This window comes from Amblyomma maculatum, chromosome 6, assembly GCF_055883805.1.
Source record: "Amblyomma maculatum isolate TAMU_Amacu chromosome 6, ASM5588380v1, whole genome shotgun sequence".
NCBI classification, from domain to species: Eukaryota; Metazoa; Arthropoda; class Arachnida; order Ixodida; family Ixodidae; genus Amblyomma; species Amblyomma maculatum.
In genome coordinates, this window is record NC_139349.1 from 97371474 (window position 1) to 97389408 (window position 17935).

The 17935-nt window shown below is 47.7% G+C and overlaps 1 long non-coding RNA gene across 1 annotated transcript in view; it reads left to right on the top strand.

Moving 5' to 3' along the window:
- LOC146186360 (uncharacterized) overlaps window positions 1–17935 on the top strand; it is a 238079-nt gene that overhangs the window by 81360 nt on the left and 138784 nt on the right. The window lies entirely within an intron of this gene.

The window sequence follows — 17935 nt, forward strand, 5'->3', positions numbered from 1 at the left end:
AACTCAAGAGGCAGTGCCCTACTTTTTGAAGCTAGATCAGGGTGCCTTAGAACACGCAGCTACAAAAAGAAATTTAACAATGGAGATGATGCATGTGCTGTATGTGGAAACTCCAGTGAAACAATTGCCCATATTATACTCGAATGTAATGGTATCCATCCGGAAGTTGGTGCAGGCGAAATCACTGTTCCTGAAGCTCTGGGGTTTAGAGATAACAGTGGCCGGGTGAATAAAACGGCGGTGGAAACTAGCAAAAAACGACTGGAAGATCGGTGGCTTAAAAGCAGAGAAGTGACATAATGTTAGTAATGTAGGAACAAAATTTAATAAATAGAATGATGGTTTAGTTCACCATTCTAAATCAATAATTAAGATATAGGGAGAAAAATGAGCATGATAGCTACTGCTACCACCCCGTTTCAAAGGGGACGCTCCTATATTCCGTCCGTCCGTCCGTCCGTCCGTCCGTCCGTCCGTCCGTCCGTCCGTCCGTCCGTCCGTCCGTCCGTCCATCCATCCATCCGTCCATCCATCCATCCATCCATCCATCCATCCATCCATCCATCCATCCATCCATCCATCCATCCATCCATCCATCCATCCATCCATCCATCCATCCATCCATCCATCCATCCATCCATCCATCCATCCATCCATCCATCCATCCCGGCAGCTGCGGCGACTGCTGAAATCGCAAGTTCATGGTCAGTGGAGCTTTCGCTACAAAAACTGACACGGCATTGTTGTCCAGGCTTTCAAACTTTTATTTACCATCCAAAGCAGACGTTTATTACTTAGCATCAGTTCTTGTTCCTGAAAATATTTTTATTTTATTTTCCGCTTTCTATAGCAATTTTTGAAAGTGAACACTGCAGTCAGCACAGTCGCTTGAAAAGAACAAGGGAACATGTTTTTGTCCCTGCGTTGTCTTACCATTCGCTTGAACGGCGTACAAACGCATACTGTCCGGAAGGGTTCGTCCTTTATTTTTTATTTATACAATACTGCAGAACTCATGTGGTCCAAGCAGGAAGGGCAAATAACATAACATGTTGTAAAACGCCATACAAAAACAGTTGACACATGACACAAGCGAACGAAACAAGCCTAAAGGAATACATTGCAGATACATTCTTTAGTAAATACATTCTCTGCTAACAGTCATCTCAAAACTCTCACCTGAAATTTTTTTTTCATGGAGTGCGTTCCACTCTTTTATTGTGCGTGGAACGCACAATATTTAAACGGAACACACAGTATATTTAAACGGAACGCACAGTGGAACGCACAGTATTTAAACGAGTTAGTTTTTGCGAAATAGGGTGTTAGGGCATGGGTATGTTGGTGACGGGTTTTTCGTGTGGTTGATGGAGTAACAAGATGAAGAAGAAATTCCAAACTTTCCCTGGATGAGTGAATAAAGAAATGTTAGTCGAGAAACCTTCCGTCTTATATAATCATCATCATCAGCCTGACTATACCCACTGCAGGGCGAAGGCCTCTCCCATATTTCTCCACTTAACCCGGTTCTGTGCTAGCTGCATCCACTTGACCTCTGCGAACTTCTTAACCTCATCCGCCCACCTAACTTTCTGCCGCCCCCTGCTACGCTTTCCTTTCCTTGGAATCCAGTGTGTTACCCTAAGCGACCATCGGTTATCCTCTCTTCGTACTACATGTCCTGCCCATGCCCATTTCTTCCTCTTAATTTCCACTAGAATGTCGGTAACCTGAGTTATTTCTCTGACTCACTCTGCACGTTTCCTATCACCCTTACCGTTTCCTGCACCCTTACCATTTTTCGTTCCATAGCCCTCTGGGTTGTCCTCAGCTTAAGTAGAACTCTCTTGGTTAGCATCCACGTTTCAGCCTCATAGGTGAGTACAGGTAAGATGCAACTGTTATATGCTTTCCTCTTTAGCGATACCGGTAAGCTGCTAGTCATAATCTGTGAGTGCTTGCCGAATGCGCTTCATCCCAATCTTATTCTACTTGTTATTTCCCTTTCATGGCCCGGATCTGTGGCCACTACCTGTCCTAAGTAGACATATTCGCCTACTACTTCCAGTACTTCGCTACCTAATGTAAACTGCTGTTCCTTTCCGAGGCTGTTGAGCATTACCTTTGTCTTCTGCATATTGATTTTCAAGCCTACCTTTCTACTTTTCCTGTCTAGGCCACCAATCATTATTTGCAGTTCATCCCCTAGTTGCTTAGCAAGGCAATGTCATCAGCAAATCGCAGATTACTGAGGTATATTCTCCATCTACCCTTATCCCTAACTGCTCCCATTCCAAGTTTCTGAATACTTCCTCTAAGCAAGCTGTGAATAGTACTGGGGAGATTGTGTCTGCTTGCCTAGCACCTTTCTTTATGGGAATTTTGTTACTTTCTTTATGCAGAACTGTGGTTGCTGTGCAGCCACTATATATATCCTCCAGCACTTTCATGTACGGCTCGTCCACCCCCTGATTTCGCAATGCCTGCATCACCGCCGAGGTTTCAACTGAGTCAAATGCTTTTTCGTAATCAATAAACGCTATGTATAAGGGCTGGTTATATTCTGAGCATTTTTCTATCACCTGATTGATGGTATGGATATGATCGATAGTAGAGTACCGTTTCCGAAAACCTGCTTGATCCTTTGCTTGATTGCAGTCTAAGGTTGTCCTGATTCTATTAGCGATTACCTTAGTAAATACCTTATACGTAACAGACAGTAAGCTGATTGGTCTGTAATTTTTAAGGTCCTTAGAGTCCCCTTTCTTATGGATGAGGATAATGTTTGCATTCTTCCATGGTTCCGGTACCGTCGATGACACCAGGCACTGCGTATACAGGGTGGCCAGCCTTTCTAACACGATATCCCCCCCCCCCCCCCCCGTCCTTCAGCAAATCTGTAGTTATCTAATCCTCTCCAGCTGATATCCACCTTTTCATAGTTTCTAATGCTTTCTTGACCTTGTCCTTCGTAACTGGTGGAACGTCCGACTGTTTTTCCCTACCGCCAATCTCCTTACGGTCCTGACTACTTTGGCTTCTGTAGAGATCTGTATAGAATTCCTCGGCTACTTTGACTATCTTGTCCATATTCGTGATGACGTCTTGTATGGAGAGGTTTAATTTCGTTAACTGTCATTAAAGCCGATGGGGAATCAGTCCTCTTGAATTTATTGAAAATGAATCTCACAGCCCGTCTTTGTAAGTTTTCGATTTTTGCTCTATCTTTTTGCGGCGGAATAGGTCACTCGGCCCCTCTCATCACTCCCTGTCCGGCCAGATGTCCGAGACCGGAGTGGCCGAGTAAGTTGAGATGCTTGAGAGAGGCGCCACAGCGGAGTAGAGCGCCCCTGTAGAGTTCGAAGCGGGAGCCTGGGGAAGGTCTGCGCGGCTTTCCTCCGTGGGCCGAAAGTGCGTGGGGCCTCCGTCGACAACAATACAGTACCTTAATTACCTTGTGTATACTGTGCGAAATTACTTTAAAAACGACTCTTCCGCCTGTTTTTCCGCAAAATCTTGAACATTTCTTCGCAGTTTGGTTTGCGTATGCATAAAAAGAAACTAAAGCTGAAAACTTTGTTCTCAATAACCCCTTAGGAGAGAAACATAATTTACTCGGGGTACTCTATGCGCGGCGCAGGTACTTCGGGCGTCCGCACTGAATTAAGTCAGGCCAGTACGCCTATTCAAAACGGTTTCTTCAGGGCGGCTGGGTAAGAGGTGTACAAAACGTGGCATGGATTTTGTTACGACCAAACATCCGCAATTGCGCGCTCTATTGTTCGCCTGTGGGCATGGATAAGTTTTGTGAATATGTGGTGATGGTCCAATGGCTCTAAGTGAGCCTGTTTCCAGGAATCCTGTTTTGTAAGCATGTTTTGCTTTGTGGACAACCTGCAAATGCCAAATTGACCCTGTCAAGAGAACGTCTGGAAAAACACAAAGAAACGTCCCCCTGCGGGAAATAGCAGGAAGTGCTTTCTTTCTTTTGTCCACCCTTCCAGTCGAGAAGTGCTATCCTCCAGTGATGAATGCCTCCTATCCAAAGGAGACGACAGAGTGACATGTCCGCTGACGTGCAGGACAAGAAAGGAGCATGACTCATACGGCCATTAAGTGATTTCCCGGGAATGCAGGAAAGGTTTGCAATTGTCGAAAAGGGACCATGTTGGGAGCCCTATGCGGCGCCACGTGCACTCGGGTTTCTGAGAAGTAAAACCCCTTGTCAGAACCAGCTTGTGGTTTCTTTGCTGAAGAATAGAAATGTACCTCCTCTCCTCGCCGTTCCCAAGCTTTTCCCGCCAACAAGTGATCACGCCCAACGAATGAATGCCGGACCAGTCAGTGCTTCAGACCATCAGTGCAGTGAAGTGTTCGATTGGATGCCGATACCTGAGGGGCGTGCCCTGGATTTGGTTGGTCAGCATCTTCAGAGAGGGGCTGGACATAGGGGGTTTTTAAGGACGCTGCAGAGCACGAAATGTCGCTCTGGGCCCTGGGTAAACGGCTCATCCAGTCGCTTCTCGCTATGAACTCTTAACGCTTGTCATTTTGCTGATGTACCCTTCTTCTTCATGTAAATATTCTTGTAAATACGTTTTCTCAAAGTGCCAGTAAACCTGCTTGTACATATTTCACCAACTTCGAAGATTCAATCCTACTTCAACCCCGAGTCTCTGCACGCTACCAAGTGAAGGCCGGGTCGACGTAGCCCCAGCGTCACGACAACTGGTGATCAGCGGTAGGATCTGGATCTACAAGCCCCAACACTGGTGACCAGCGTTGGGATCTGAATCTACAAGCCACAACATCTGGTGATTGGAGGTGGATCTGAAGCTACAAGCCACAACATCTGGTGATCGGAGGTGGCATCTCAAGCAACAAGCAGGCGCAACAATCGGCCAACAAGAGGGCAGCTCGGAACATCGATCGCATGTGTGGGTGAGTGCTTGGCTTTTCTTCTGATGTGGACCAGGTTCTAGAACAGGGTTAGATTTTAAGAACTGGTAAAAAGTGTTGAAACGCCTTTAGGTTTGGTAGTTTGCACTGTTGTTTTGGAAGTAGCCGACACTCGGAGCGATCATGGACCTACAAAAGCTGCAGAAACCGGACCTGTTGCTATTGTGTGAGGAATTGGGAATTAATACAAGTGGTTTGGCACGAAAGCCCTTGATTATAAAGGCAATCACTGATTTGGGAACAGATGATGAGGAGCTCAGTGAAGCATGGAACCTCATCGGACAAAAAAAGGAGGAGCAGCTCAGACAGCAGAAAGAGCGGGAAAAAGAGGAAAAGGAGCGCGAACGTGAGTGGGAAAAAGAGGAAAAGAAGCGTGAAAGAGAAGAAAAAAAGCTGGACCAAGAAATTGAGCTCCGGAAATTAGAACTAGAGTTGAGCAAGAGGTCGGGCAATTGTCCCCAGCTAGCGGTGCCTCTTCTCAACAAGGAGGCAGATTTCAAGATGTCAAAGTACATGCAGCCATATGTGATATCAGGGGATATCGGTCTGTATCTGGCTAACTTTGAGCGAACCTGCGAAAAACTGTCCTTCCAGCGAGACACTTGGTCTCAGAGATTATTGACGGTTCTGCACTGCGAGGCAGCGGAGGTTGTCGCGCGGCTGAGCAAGGAGGACGCGGACAACTACGAGAAGGTCAAAACTTGCCTTCTGAGAAAGTATAGGCTTAGCGCCGAGGCGTTCAGACAACGTTTTCGGAACGCTACTAAGTCCAGGGACGAGAGTTACCCTGAATTCCTGTACAATTTAAGAGTCAATTTGGGCGAGTGGCTAAAGAGCACAGATTCCTACAGTGATAGGGACGCTGTAGTCGAGCGAATTCTTTTGGAGCAGTTTTATAACTGCCTCCCAGAAAAAGAAAGAAATTGGTTACAGGACCGAGGCGAAATTAAGTCGGCAACTGAAGCTGCCGAACTTATTGAGGAGTATGCTTCGCGCCGACAATTCAGCAACCCAGCAGTGGATAGGCCCCGCAATCCCAAGTTCAGTGTGAAAAACCGTCAGGAAAGGCACTTTGCTAGAGTTGGAAACGAAGAAATGAAGGTTTCTTCAGGCAAATTCCCTAGAAAGGACGGCAGTGAGAAAAGTGGGGAAGTGACCAACGTGCAGAACACAAAGAATAAGCTTGAGGCTAGGAAGCCGCTCACATGCTTTAGGTGTAATGAGCAGGGTCACATTGCCGTCAACTGCCGGAAAGAAAAGATTGCTTTCTCGTATGTCAGGGACTGCGATGAAAATATGCAGCTTTTAGAACCCTACCTGCATGACCTAGTAGTCAACGGGAAGCCTTGCAAGGTACTGCGCGATTCGGCCGCAACGATGGATGTTGTCCATCCGGCGTATGTATCGCCTTCCGACTATACAGGACAGTGTGCATGGATCCGACAGGTAGTTGAGGAACAGAGTGTGTGCTTGCCGATCGCGAACGTGGTCATCGAGGGCCCTTTCGGCGAATTAACAACCGAGGCTGCCGTTTCAGGAAAGCTTCCTAAGTGCTATCCGTATTTGTTCTCCAACAAATCGGACATGCTACTGCGAAAGAGGGGCATCCTGTTCGGAGACAGAGTTGTGCAAGCCTTAACACGTTCAAGGGCGCGAGAACTAGCTACACTGCTCATACCAGAAAATTCCACAGCGGAAGAAACGGCAGTTAAAACAGTGGTCGATGTGGAAGATAGCAGGTCAGAAAACTTTGAGAGCGAGGCATCTCAGATATGTCAACTTGAAAGTGAGCTTGATGAGACGCGGAATGAGGACGTTCTTGAGAGTAACCTCTTGCCGCCAGTGTCTAGTAATCTCACGAGACTTTTAAGTGGAACCCGAGAGGACTTAGCTATAGAGCAAGCCAATGATCCCAAGATACAGGAGATAAGGGAGCGCCACCGCGCCACTAAGACAGCAAACAATATTTCTTTCGAGATGAGAAAGGGAGTGCTGTATCGCTTATTCAAGGATAAGCGCGGAGTAGAGCGGGACCAATTAGTTGTTCCCCAAAAGTACCGCGGAGACTTACTGCGACTTTCCCATGGCAGCTCGTGGTCATGTCACCTTGGAATAAAGAAAACAAAGCAGAGGCTGTTGCAAGAATACTATTGGCCTGGATGTTTTAAGGACACGGAAAATTTTGTACGGTCATGCGACACGTGCCAGCGGGTTGGAAAGGCGCAAGATAAGTGGAAAGCGCCGATGGTGTTAGTACCAATCATTACCGAGCCGTTTCACCGGTTAGTAATAGATGTAGTTGGGCCACTTCCTGTGACAGAGTCAGGGTACCGTTATATCCTCACTATGTTATGCCCAGCCACAAAGTTTCCAGAGGCTGTTCCGCTGCGCGAGGTGACGTCCGAGAGTGTAGTGGATTCGCTGCTGTCAGTGTTTGCACGAGTTGGATTCCCTTCCGAGGTCCAAAGTGATCAGGGTAGCGTTTTCACGAGTGTCCTCACCACCTCATTTCTCGAGCGATGCGGCATTAAGGTAGTGCATAGCTCGATCCATCATCCGCAGAGCAACAGCGTAGAAAGATGGCACTCTGTTCTCAAACGAGTCCTGAGGGGACTGTGCTATGAAAACAAGCGCGAATGGGATACCTGCCTGCCTGCAGCGCTTTTCGCTTTGCGGTCAGTGCCGCACGAATCCACTGGATTTAGCCCAGCCGAGTTGGTGTACGGAAGGTCACTGCGCTCACCTTTGCGAATGGTGCGCGAAGCCTGGGAGGGGCGCGGAGAAGACCCAACAGTAGTAGAATTCATTCTGAACCTTTTGAATCGCTTACATAACACTAAGGAACTCGTTGAGGCCAGCATGAAGTCAGCCCAGGCTCGTTCCAAGGTGTACTATGATAAGACAGCCCGTCAAAGGACGTTTTGTATCGGGGACCAGGTGATGTTGCTGAGAAGTTCAAGGCAGAATAAGCTCGAAGTACAGTGGGAAGGACCGGCTGAAGTCGTTGCAAAGCTTTCTAACACTAACTACGCAGTGAAAATTCCCGGTAGGCGTAAAGAAGTGCGCATTTATCATTGCAATCTTATGAAGCCTTATGTGCAGAGGGAAGCCGTGGTAAATCTAACTTTAAACCTTCCCGAGGAGATGGGGGACAACTTGATTTGCCTCAGCGGAAAAGGAAGCAACGCTCAGGAGCTTCTCAAAAAGACGGAGCAGAGAGGAGAACTAAAGAAATCCCAGCTGTCCGATCTGGGCGAAATAATAACAGAGTTTGAGTCCTGCTTCGTGGACAGGCCAGGCAGGACTGATTTGACTGAGCACGATATTGAGCTGACTTCAGACGTGCCAGTGCGATCAAGGTGCTACCGATTCTCTCCAAGGCAAAGAGAAATTCTGGATAGGGAAGTAACTCGCATGCTGGAATTAGGAGTAATAAAACCCTCGGAAAGCGATTATGCTTCGCCTATGATCTTAGTAGAAGCTCCAGGTAAAGACCCTAGGCCTGTGGTAGACTACCGAAAGCTAAATTCTCTCACCAGGGATCAAGTGTATCCTATTCCGAATATTGAGGAGAGAGTAGAACAGGTCAGTAGAGCGGCATATGTGACTACGCTGGACCTTACTCGAGGATACTGGCAAGTACCGCTCACTGAACGCGCCAGCAGATACGCGGCTTTCGTCACTCCGACGGGCAGCTACCAGCCAACAATGATGAGTTTCGGGCTCAAAAATGCTCCATTTTGTTTTTCCCGACTCATGGATAGGGTTTTAAAGGGGTGTGAAACATTCGCAGTGCCTTACTTAGATGACATTGCGGTTTTTTCCGACTCATGGGCGGACCATATGGTACATCTAAGAGCTGTACTGAGCCTTTTGCGTCAAGCTGGACTAACCGTAAAGGCCGAGAAATGTTGCCTGGCAAGGGCGACCGTGGACTACTTGGGTCACAATGTAGGTCAAGGTTTCAGGAAACCCAGCGAGATTAAGATTTCTGCGGTAGCAGACTACCCGCGGCCGAGCACGAAGACGGAAATTCGAGCATTCCTAGGTCTGACGGGATACTACAATCACTACATCCCTAACTATTCATCTTTGACTAGCCCTCTGACCGACGCTCTCCGCAAGACAGAACCGACAAATGTAGTCTGGGACGAACAAAAGGAAGCCTCCTTCGTAAACCTGAAGGCTGTGCTGATTAGCCGTCCGGTATTGCGAGCTCCAGACTATGACCGAGAATTCACGGTCCAGTGTGATGCCAGTGATCGAGGGCTAGGTGCTGTTCTCTCCCAGAGAGATGACGACGGTAATGAGCACCCCGTGCTCTACCTGAGCAGAAAACTGAGTTCTAGAGAGAGGGCTTATTGCGCGTCAGAGAAAGAGTGCGCTTGCATTGTATGGGCCATTCAAAAATTGCAGTGCTATCTTGGAGGGGCCAAATTCACCGTAGAGACGGACCATTGTCCCCTGGCTTGGCTGCAAACTGCGACATCGAAGAACAGTCGCCTTCTTAGGTGGAGCTTGATTTTACAGCAGTACAATTTTGAAATAAGATACAAAAGGGGGAAGTTAAATGGGAATGCGGACGCGCTTAGCCGCTCTTTCTAAGCGGTCCGAGATGTTCCTCACCATGTATCCAAATTGATAATCAGGTTTTATTTTTTTTTCCTCGTGCGCTTGTATATGTGTGACTATGTAAAGCAGCACGTTTGGTTTTCTAGGAATACGTGGGTCCTGAACGTCTTGAGAGTGGGCTTTTCTCGAACAACAATGGCAGTTTTCTTTTAACCTGGTCTCTTCAGACGGGAGCCGAGTGCTTGCTTCGACATGTGGTTGAGTTTCAGACAGCTCGAGCAATTTGGCCTACAACAATCAAGACAACGCGACAAGCAACAGCGAGCTTCAAGCGTTCACGTGCAGGCCATTAAGTCGTCTCTTCATGCAGCAGCTGGGACTGCTGCCCTCCGAGACTCTTCTGGCGGGGGAGGAGGCTGTTACGACCAAACATCCGCAATTGCGCGCTCTATTGTTCGCCTGTGGGCATGGATAAGTTTTGTGAATATGTGGTGATGGTCCAATGGCTCTAAGTGAGCCTGTTTCCAGGAATCCTGTTTTGTAAGCATGTTTTGCTTTGTGGACAACCTGCAAATGCCAAATTGACCCTGTCAAGAGAACGTCTGGAAAAACACAAAGAAACGTCCCCCTGCGGGAAATAGCAGGAAGTGCTTTCTTTCTTTTGTCCACCCTTCCAGTCGAGAAGTGCTATCCTCCAGTGATGAATGCCTCCTATCCAAAGGAGACGACAGAGTGACATGTCCGCTGACGTGCAGGACAAGAAAGGAGCATGACTCATACGGCCATTAAGTGATTTCCCGGGAATGCAGGAAAGGTTTGCAATTGTCGAAAAGGGACCATGTTGGGAGCCCTATGCGGCGCCACGTGCACTCGGGTTTCTGAGAAGTAAAACCCCTTGTCAGAACCAGCTTGTGGTTTCTTTGCTGAAGAATAGAAATGTACCTCCTCTCCTCGCCGTTCCCAAGCTTTTCCCGCCAACAAGTGATCACGCCCAACGAATGAATGCCGGACCAGTCAGTGCTTCAGACCATCAGTGCAGTGAAGTGTTCGATTGGATGCCGATACCTGAGGGGCGTGCCCTGGATTTGGTTGGTCAGCATCTTCAGAGAGGGGCTGGACATAGGGGGTTTTTAAGGACGCTGCAGAGCACGAAATGTCGCTCTGGGCCCTGGGTAAACGGCTCATCCAGTCGCTTCTCGCTATGAACTCTTAACGCTTGTCATTTTGCTGATGTACCCTTCTTCTTCATGTAAATATTCTTGTAAATACGTTTTCTCAAAGTGCCAGTAAACCTGCTTGTACATATTTCACCAACTTCGAAGATTCAATCCTACTTCAACCCCGAGTCTCTGCACGCTACCAAGTGAAGGCCGGGTCGACGTAGCCCCAGCGTCACGACAATTTTAACGGGGTTCTAGATGGCGGTTTCTGTTGTTTCCATCACACTTCTGCCCTTCAAATCCCCCCATACTATTGTCATCATACAAGGTCATACTATTGTCATACCATTGTCATCATACATTCCCGGCAACAATGTGCTACTGGTAGAAGAGACTTGGCAAAGAAGCGGCGTGCCGTCCACACTTCCAGGATAGACGATTTTGTCCACGCAACAAGAGAATGTAAGGGGGGAATCAGCAGGGAAAGTGGATAGATAGATAGATAGATAGATAGATAAATAGATAAATAGATAGATAAATAGATAAATAGATAGATAGATAGATAAATAGATAGATAGATAAATAGATAGATAGATAGATAGATAGATAGATAGATAGATAGATAGATAGATAGATAGATAGATAGATAGATAGATAGATAGATAGATAGATAGATAGATAGATAGATAGATAGATAGATAGATAGATAGATAGATAGATAGATAGATAGATAGATAGATAGATAGATAGATAGATAGATAGATAGATAGATAGATAGATAGATAGATAGATAGATAGATAGATAGATAGATAGATAGATAGATAGATAGATAGATAGATAGATAGATAGATAGATAGATAGATAGATAGATAGATAGATAGATAGATAGATAGATAGATAGATAGATAGATAGATAGATAGATAGATAGATAGATAGATAGATAGATAGATAGATAGATAGATAGATAGATAGATAGATAGATAGATAGATAGATAGATAGATAGATAGATAGATAGATAGATAGATAGATAGATAGATAGATAGATAGATAGATAGATAGATAGATAGATAGATAGATAGATAGATAGATAGATAGATAGATAGATAGATAGATAGATAGATAGATAGATAGATAGATAGATAGATAGATAGATAGATAGATAGATAGATAGATAGATAGATAGATAGATAGATAGTGTGATGTTATATATGGGCCCATGTCCGTTCAGGAGCTCTGGGCAGGTAGCAGAGCAGGTTCACAGACACACGGACGATTTTCTTTTCTTGACCAATTAACGTAACTGGCAACAGACATGCATACAGCCTAGCTTATCCTAATAGGATATGTCCCAACACAAAACCGTCCTACTTCTGGTTTTCCGCTCGTGGACTAGATGCCGGTGCAGGCGAGTCCGCCGGTGCTCCGTTCACGCCAGTCGCCCGAGGACTCGGTAGCGCGGCAGGCCACGCTCCGGCGTCTGTGTCCGGCGTCTGCTTCACAGTCCGGGGTACTGCGGTGTACCGCGGGGTACCGCGTCACGCCCGGGTACTGCAAAGTGCGGCACCAGTGCGGCAGCACAAGTGTGGCGGCCAGGCGCGATGGAGCTGGGCAGTACCAGACCCCGGACCAGGTGCCCGGCAGGTGCTGGCGAGCCGGCCTTGTACGCCAGGCCCAGGATGATGAACTCCGCCGCCAACGACGCCCAGGAACGTCCGACCCGTTCGCTTGTCGGAACAAACTCACGCGCACTCGCACGCCCCGCACGCGGCCACACTTCACTTCCTTTCGAGCCACCCGCACACTCGCCACAATCACCATCATCACAACCTCCCCCCGTTCCAAGACAGTTTCTTGCAACTGTTCTGGCGCCGGGAGGGGGGAGACGTGGCGGGGAATAAATGCACAAACTACACAAATAACCACAAAGCAGAAACACACAAAAATTCGTCACAATCCACACACCATTCACAATCCACAATGCAACACACGAGTTCGTTTTTTTTTTCTAAATCCCGTTCCAGTCAGCAAAACACACTACTACACCTTTCACACACGGCTCATGTAATCGGCACCAACGTTATCGCTCCCTTTTATATAGTCTATGCTGAAGTTGTATTCCTGGAGGAATAAACTCCACCGCAACACTCGATTGTTCATATGCTTCGCGGATTGCAGGTACTGGAGCGGCTGGTGATCAGATTGGATGGTGAAATGTTTGCCATACACATAAATATGAAACTTCTGCACTGCCCAGACAAGAGCTAGACATTCTCGCTCAATCGTTGAATAGCGTGTTTCTCGGGGCAGCAGATTGCGACTAGCGTAGGCAACTGGATGTAAAATACTATTGTTGCCCGTTTGCAAGAGTACTGCTCCGAGACTTATGGTGGATGCGTCTGTACGAAGCACGAAGGTTTTCGAGAGATCAGGAGCCTGTAAAATAGGAGTCTCACTGAGTTTTGCTTTCAGGACTGTGAACGCATGTTCATGCACTGGTTGCCAAGAAATGGCATTAGGCTGTCCTTTCCTGATGAGATCTGTCAAGGGCTTGGTGATTTCGGCATAATGGGGAATAAACTTCCGGTAATAACCAGCCAATCCAAGAAACGACTGCATAACTTTCTTTGTTGTCGGCCGTTTCTCCCCTAATATCTTGTCTAAGGTCTTTAGGAGGGGTTCTACCCTGCCGTTTCCAATACGGTGACCTAAGAAACAGATAGACGGCTCTCCTATTTCACACTTGCTCGGTTTTATGGTCAAGTGTGCCCGCTTGATCCTCGCGAATACTGTTTTCAGCGTTTCCATATGTTCCTGCCATGTGTCAGTGGCGATGACAACATCATCGAAGTAGTGGTAAACGTTCTTCACATCGCCCAGCACAGTCCTCATGAGTCGCGCGAACACCGCAGGGGCAGTTTTGATTCCAAACGGCATGTATAGAAAATGGTACAGTCCTGACATGCTAGAAAACGCTGCTTTCTCACGACTGTTGTAGGCCATTGGCACTTGCCAGTACCCTTTTGTGAAGTCAAACTTGGAAAAGCAAGTCTTCGTGCCGACAAGAGTAAGAACTTCCTCAATGCGTGGTATTGGCTCGCTGTCCGAAATTAATACTTTGTTCAGCTCCCGAAAATCGATGCAGAGTCTAAGTGTCTGGTCAGGTTTCTTTACGACTACTATTGGAGCATGATAGGGGGTTTCGATTTCTCAATGATCCCCATCCTCAACATTTCCTGCACCTCTTTCTCTACACTTTCACGTAGAGAAAATGGAATAGGGTACTGCGGAATATGTATGGGTTCATTAGATGTCAATCTGAGAGCGAACTCTGTGAATGTGGTCTTTCCCGGCAAGTCTGAGAAAATCCCCTCGAATTCTTGGAGCAAGCCACGCACTTCTTCAGCTTGCACTTCCGAGAGACTTGACGCCAACTTGACGTCCGTTGCGCACTGCGTTCGATGCAAGCTCACAGAAGGTAGTTCTACTGAGTCCTCTTCAGGTGTCTCTATGTCCAGTGAGGTGGAGTCGAGTTCAGCAGCTGCTGAGACTGGATGAATAGTCGGAGGGTTTCGTTCTTCGTACTTCTTCAACATGTTAATGTGAAAAATTTTCCTTTTATGTCCTAGGTCCACGATGTAGTCCACATCGTTTCTACGGTCTATCACATCGTATGGACCTTTCCACTGCATGAGCAGCTTATTGGATTCAGTCGGTAACAAAATCAGAACCTTGTCACCTGGTAACAGTTTTCTGGGCCGACTTTTCCGGTTATAATACAGTTTCTGTTTCTGACGTGCTCGTGCTAGTTGTTCGTGAGCAATCTGGCACGTATCCTCCAAACGGTTTCTGAGCTCGACGAGGTAGGTGTACGTTGACCGAGTATCTCCATCGATATGCTGATTGGTCCAGAGCTCCTTCAGTACTGTTAGTGGTCCTCGCACATGACGGCCGTAAATCAACTCAAAAGGAGAAAACCCAAGGCTTGCTTGTGGAACTTCTCGGTATGCAAACAGTAACGGTGCCAGATACCGATCCCAAGACCTAGGTTTTTCTTGGCACATCCTCTTCAGCATAGTTTTCAATGTTCCATTGAACTTCTCCACAAGACCATTTGCCATGGCATGGTAAGGTGATGTCTTCAGAAGCTTGATGGAAAGAAAACGACCAACTTCACTCATGAGCTCTGAGGTGATCGTGGCTCCTTGATCGGTCACCATTTCTTTCGGTATGCCAATGCGGGAAAACATCTCAACGAGCGCTTCAGCAACATGCACAGCATCAATAGCTGGAAGGGCGACGGCGTCTGGGTACCGTGTTGCAAAGTCAATCAAGGTGAGCACATATCGGTTTCCTTTATCAGACGTAGGTGAGAAAGGTCCTATGAGATCGACGGCCACTCGTTCGAAAGGAGTGGTAATCAGTGGCATGTTGCCTAAAGGGGCAATGCCAACTTTGCCTTTCGGTGTTGTTCTCTGACACTTATCACATGATTTAACGAATCGTTTAACATCTCCATGTATGTCAGGCCAATAAAAGTCCTGAAGTATACGATCAGTAGTACGTCTGATCCCTTGATGTCCGGCCATAATACTTTCATGTGCTATTTGTAAGACTGATTGCCGGAGTTTTTGTGGAACAACAACCTGCTTGAAGATCCTTCCCGATGTCATACAGTAATATCGATAAAGAATATCCTCTTCTTCACAAAAATGGTACGAATTACCTTTACCTGATCGGAATTCCTTATCTACCTTAAGGAAGAGCCGTTTTAAGGATACATCTTTCTGCTGCTCTTCTGCTAACTGGTCCTTTGTCATGTCACACAGAAGAATGGGTGGCACGCACAGCGGTGTTTTCTTTTCTGTTGGCTTGGCCAAGGCTGCAACACATCGTCTAAAATTCACAGGTCGCTCCTGTTCTCGGGAATCTTGCGAGGTATGAAGCTCTAGGCTGCTTGAGGTCATCCAGTCGTGATTGGGATCATCTGGGGCCCTGACACCTGGTATATTCCCAAGCACGAGATCATACAAGGGCCGCTTCATGCAAAGCGCGGTCACCTCGCCTTTGAAATATGGCGTGTCCACTGGTACTCTTGCCACCGGTAACTGGGTTACCGTACCATTGACAAGTACTATCCTCTCGGTCTGCCCTGTGAAGCAGTTCTTTGGGACCAAACCCCGGCGGACAATAACGACATTACTACCAGTGTCTCGAAGCACGCACACTTGTTTCCCCATCACAAACCCTTCTACAATGGGCATTCTTCCTGTTGAATTCTGAGGTGCGTCTTTACTGACCTGCGCCCAACTGCTAGAGTCGGATGGGCTCCGGGCCGTATGCCAGTCAAAATGATCAGCACGTTTGGGAGCCTGAATTGCAGAGCATGCGGCACTCTGTTCTTCCTCTTGGTGTCGATTCCTGCAGTTTTCGGCCTTGTGTCCGACTTTTCCACACGAGTTGCACTTGAGCACCGGTCTAGTGGACGTGCGGCAATCGGAAGCCCGATGTCCTGGACGATTGCATAACATACACCGCAACTGGGGTTTATTCGGCAGGCTGACGGAACTCTTGGTATGAGGTTTCTCTTCGTCAGGGACTTTACCGATGTTCGAATAGTTCTGAGCTTCCAAGTATCGATCGGTTGCGTCTGCCATGATGTCGAGTGTCTTGCACTCCCGTTCTTTCAGAAACACAACTAGTTTCGGGTGGCAACACCGCAGGAACTGTTCACCGATCACATGATCGCGCAGGTCTTCAAATGTCTTGGGAACACTCGCCATTTCGATCCAATGGTCGAAGTAACCCGAAAGCCTGGCGGCTAACTGCCTTCCCGTCTCGCCATCTTCTGCTCGAGCTTTTCGAAATTTCTGGTGGTAACCTTGAGCCGTGAATTTAAAGCGCTGCAGAAGAGCCTTTTTGACCTTTTGATAATCTAATGAATCTGCAGCTGACATCCTGCCGATCACGGTCAAGGCTTCCCCAGTTAGGCATATACTTACGGCCATCGCCCATTTATCTTGAGGCCAGTCCTGTCCCACTGCCACACGCTCAAACCGTTGCAAATAGGCATGCAGGTCATCTCGTCGCTCGTCAAATAGGGGTAGCAGTTTTTGAGGGTTGAAAAGCTGTACTTGTGGCGCTGACACTATGGGCTCGATATCATCTGTCGTGTTGCTCCTCGCTCCTTCTTGGAGTCTGAGTTTCAATTCCAAGATTTCTTTCTCTCTCTCCGCGGCTATGCGACTTTGCTCTCTTTCAGCAGCACGTTCGGCCCTTTGCTCCGCGCGTTCCTTATCTATCCAGTCTCTCAGCTCGGAGCCTGAGAAACCCAGCTGAGCGCCCAACGCGGCTAGACGCTCTAGGTCCATCTTTGCTCAAACGTCGCGATGCGTGTGAACCCGTCCTCGACTCTCTGCCCTCTCTCTGAATGATTAGTTCCTTGAATCTACTAATTTCTAGGATCCTGGCAGGCTCGCCAAATTGTGATGTTATATATGGGCCCAGGTCCGTTCAGGAGCTCTGGGCAGGTAGCAGAGCAGGTTCACAGACACACGGACGATTTTCTTTTCTTGACCAATTAACGTAACTGGCAACAGACATGCATACAGCCTAGCTTATCCTAATAGGATATGTCCCAACACAAAACCGTCCTACTTCTGGTTTTCCGCTCGTGGACTAGATGCCGGTGCAGGCGAGTCCGCCGGTGCTCCGTTCACGCCAGTCGCCCGAGGACTCGGTAGCGCGGCAGGCCACGCTCCGGCGTCTGTGTCCGGCGTCTGCTTCACAGTCCGGGGTACTGCGGTGTACCGCGGGGTACCGCGTCACGCCCGGGTACTGCAAAGTGCGGCACCAGTGCGGCAGCACAAGTGTGGCGGCCAGGCACGATGGAGCTGGGCAGTACCAGACCCCGGACCAGGTGCCCGGCAGGTGCTGGCGAGCCGGCCTTGTACGCCAGGCCCAGGACGATGAACTCCGCCGCCAACGACGCCCAGGAACGTCCGACCCGTTCGCTTGTCGGAACAAACTCACGCGCACTCGCACGCCCCGCACGCGGCCACACTTCACTTCCTTTCGAGCCACCCGCACACTCGCCACAATCACCATCATCACAGATAGATAGATAGATAGATAGATAGATAGATAGATAGATAGATAGATAGATAGATAGATAGATAGATAGATAGATAGATAGATAGATAGATAGATAGATAGATAGATAGATAGATAGATAGATAGATAGA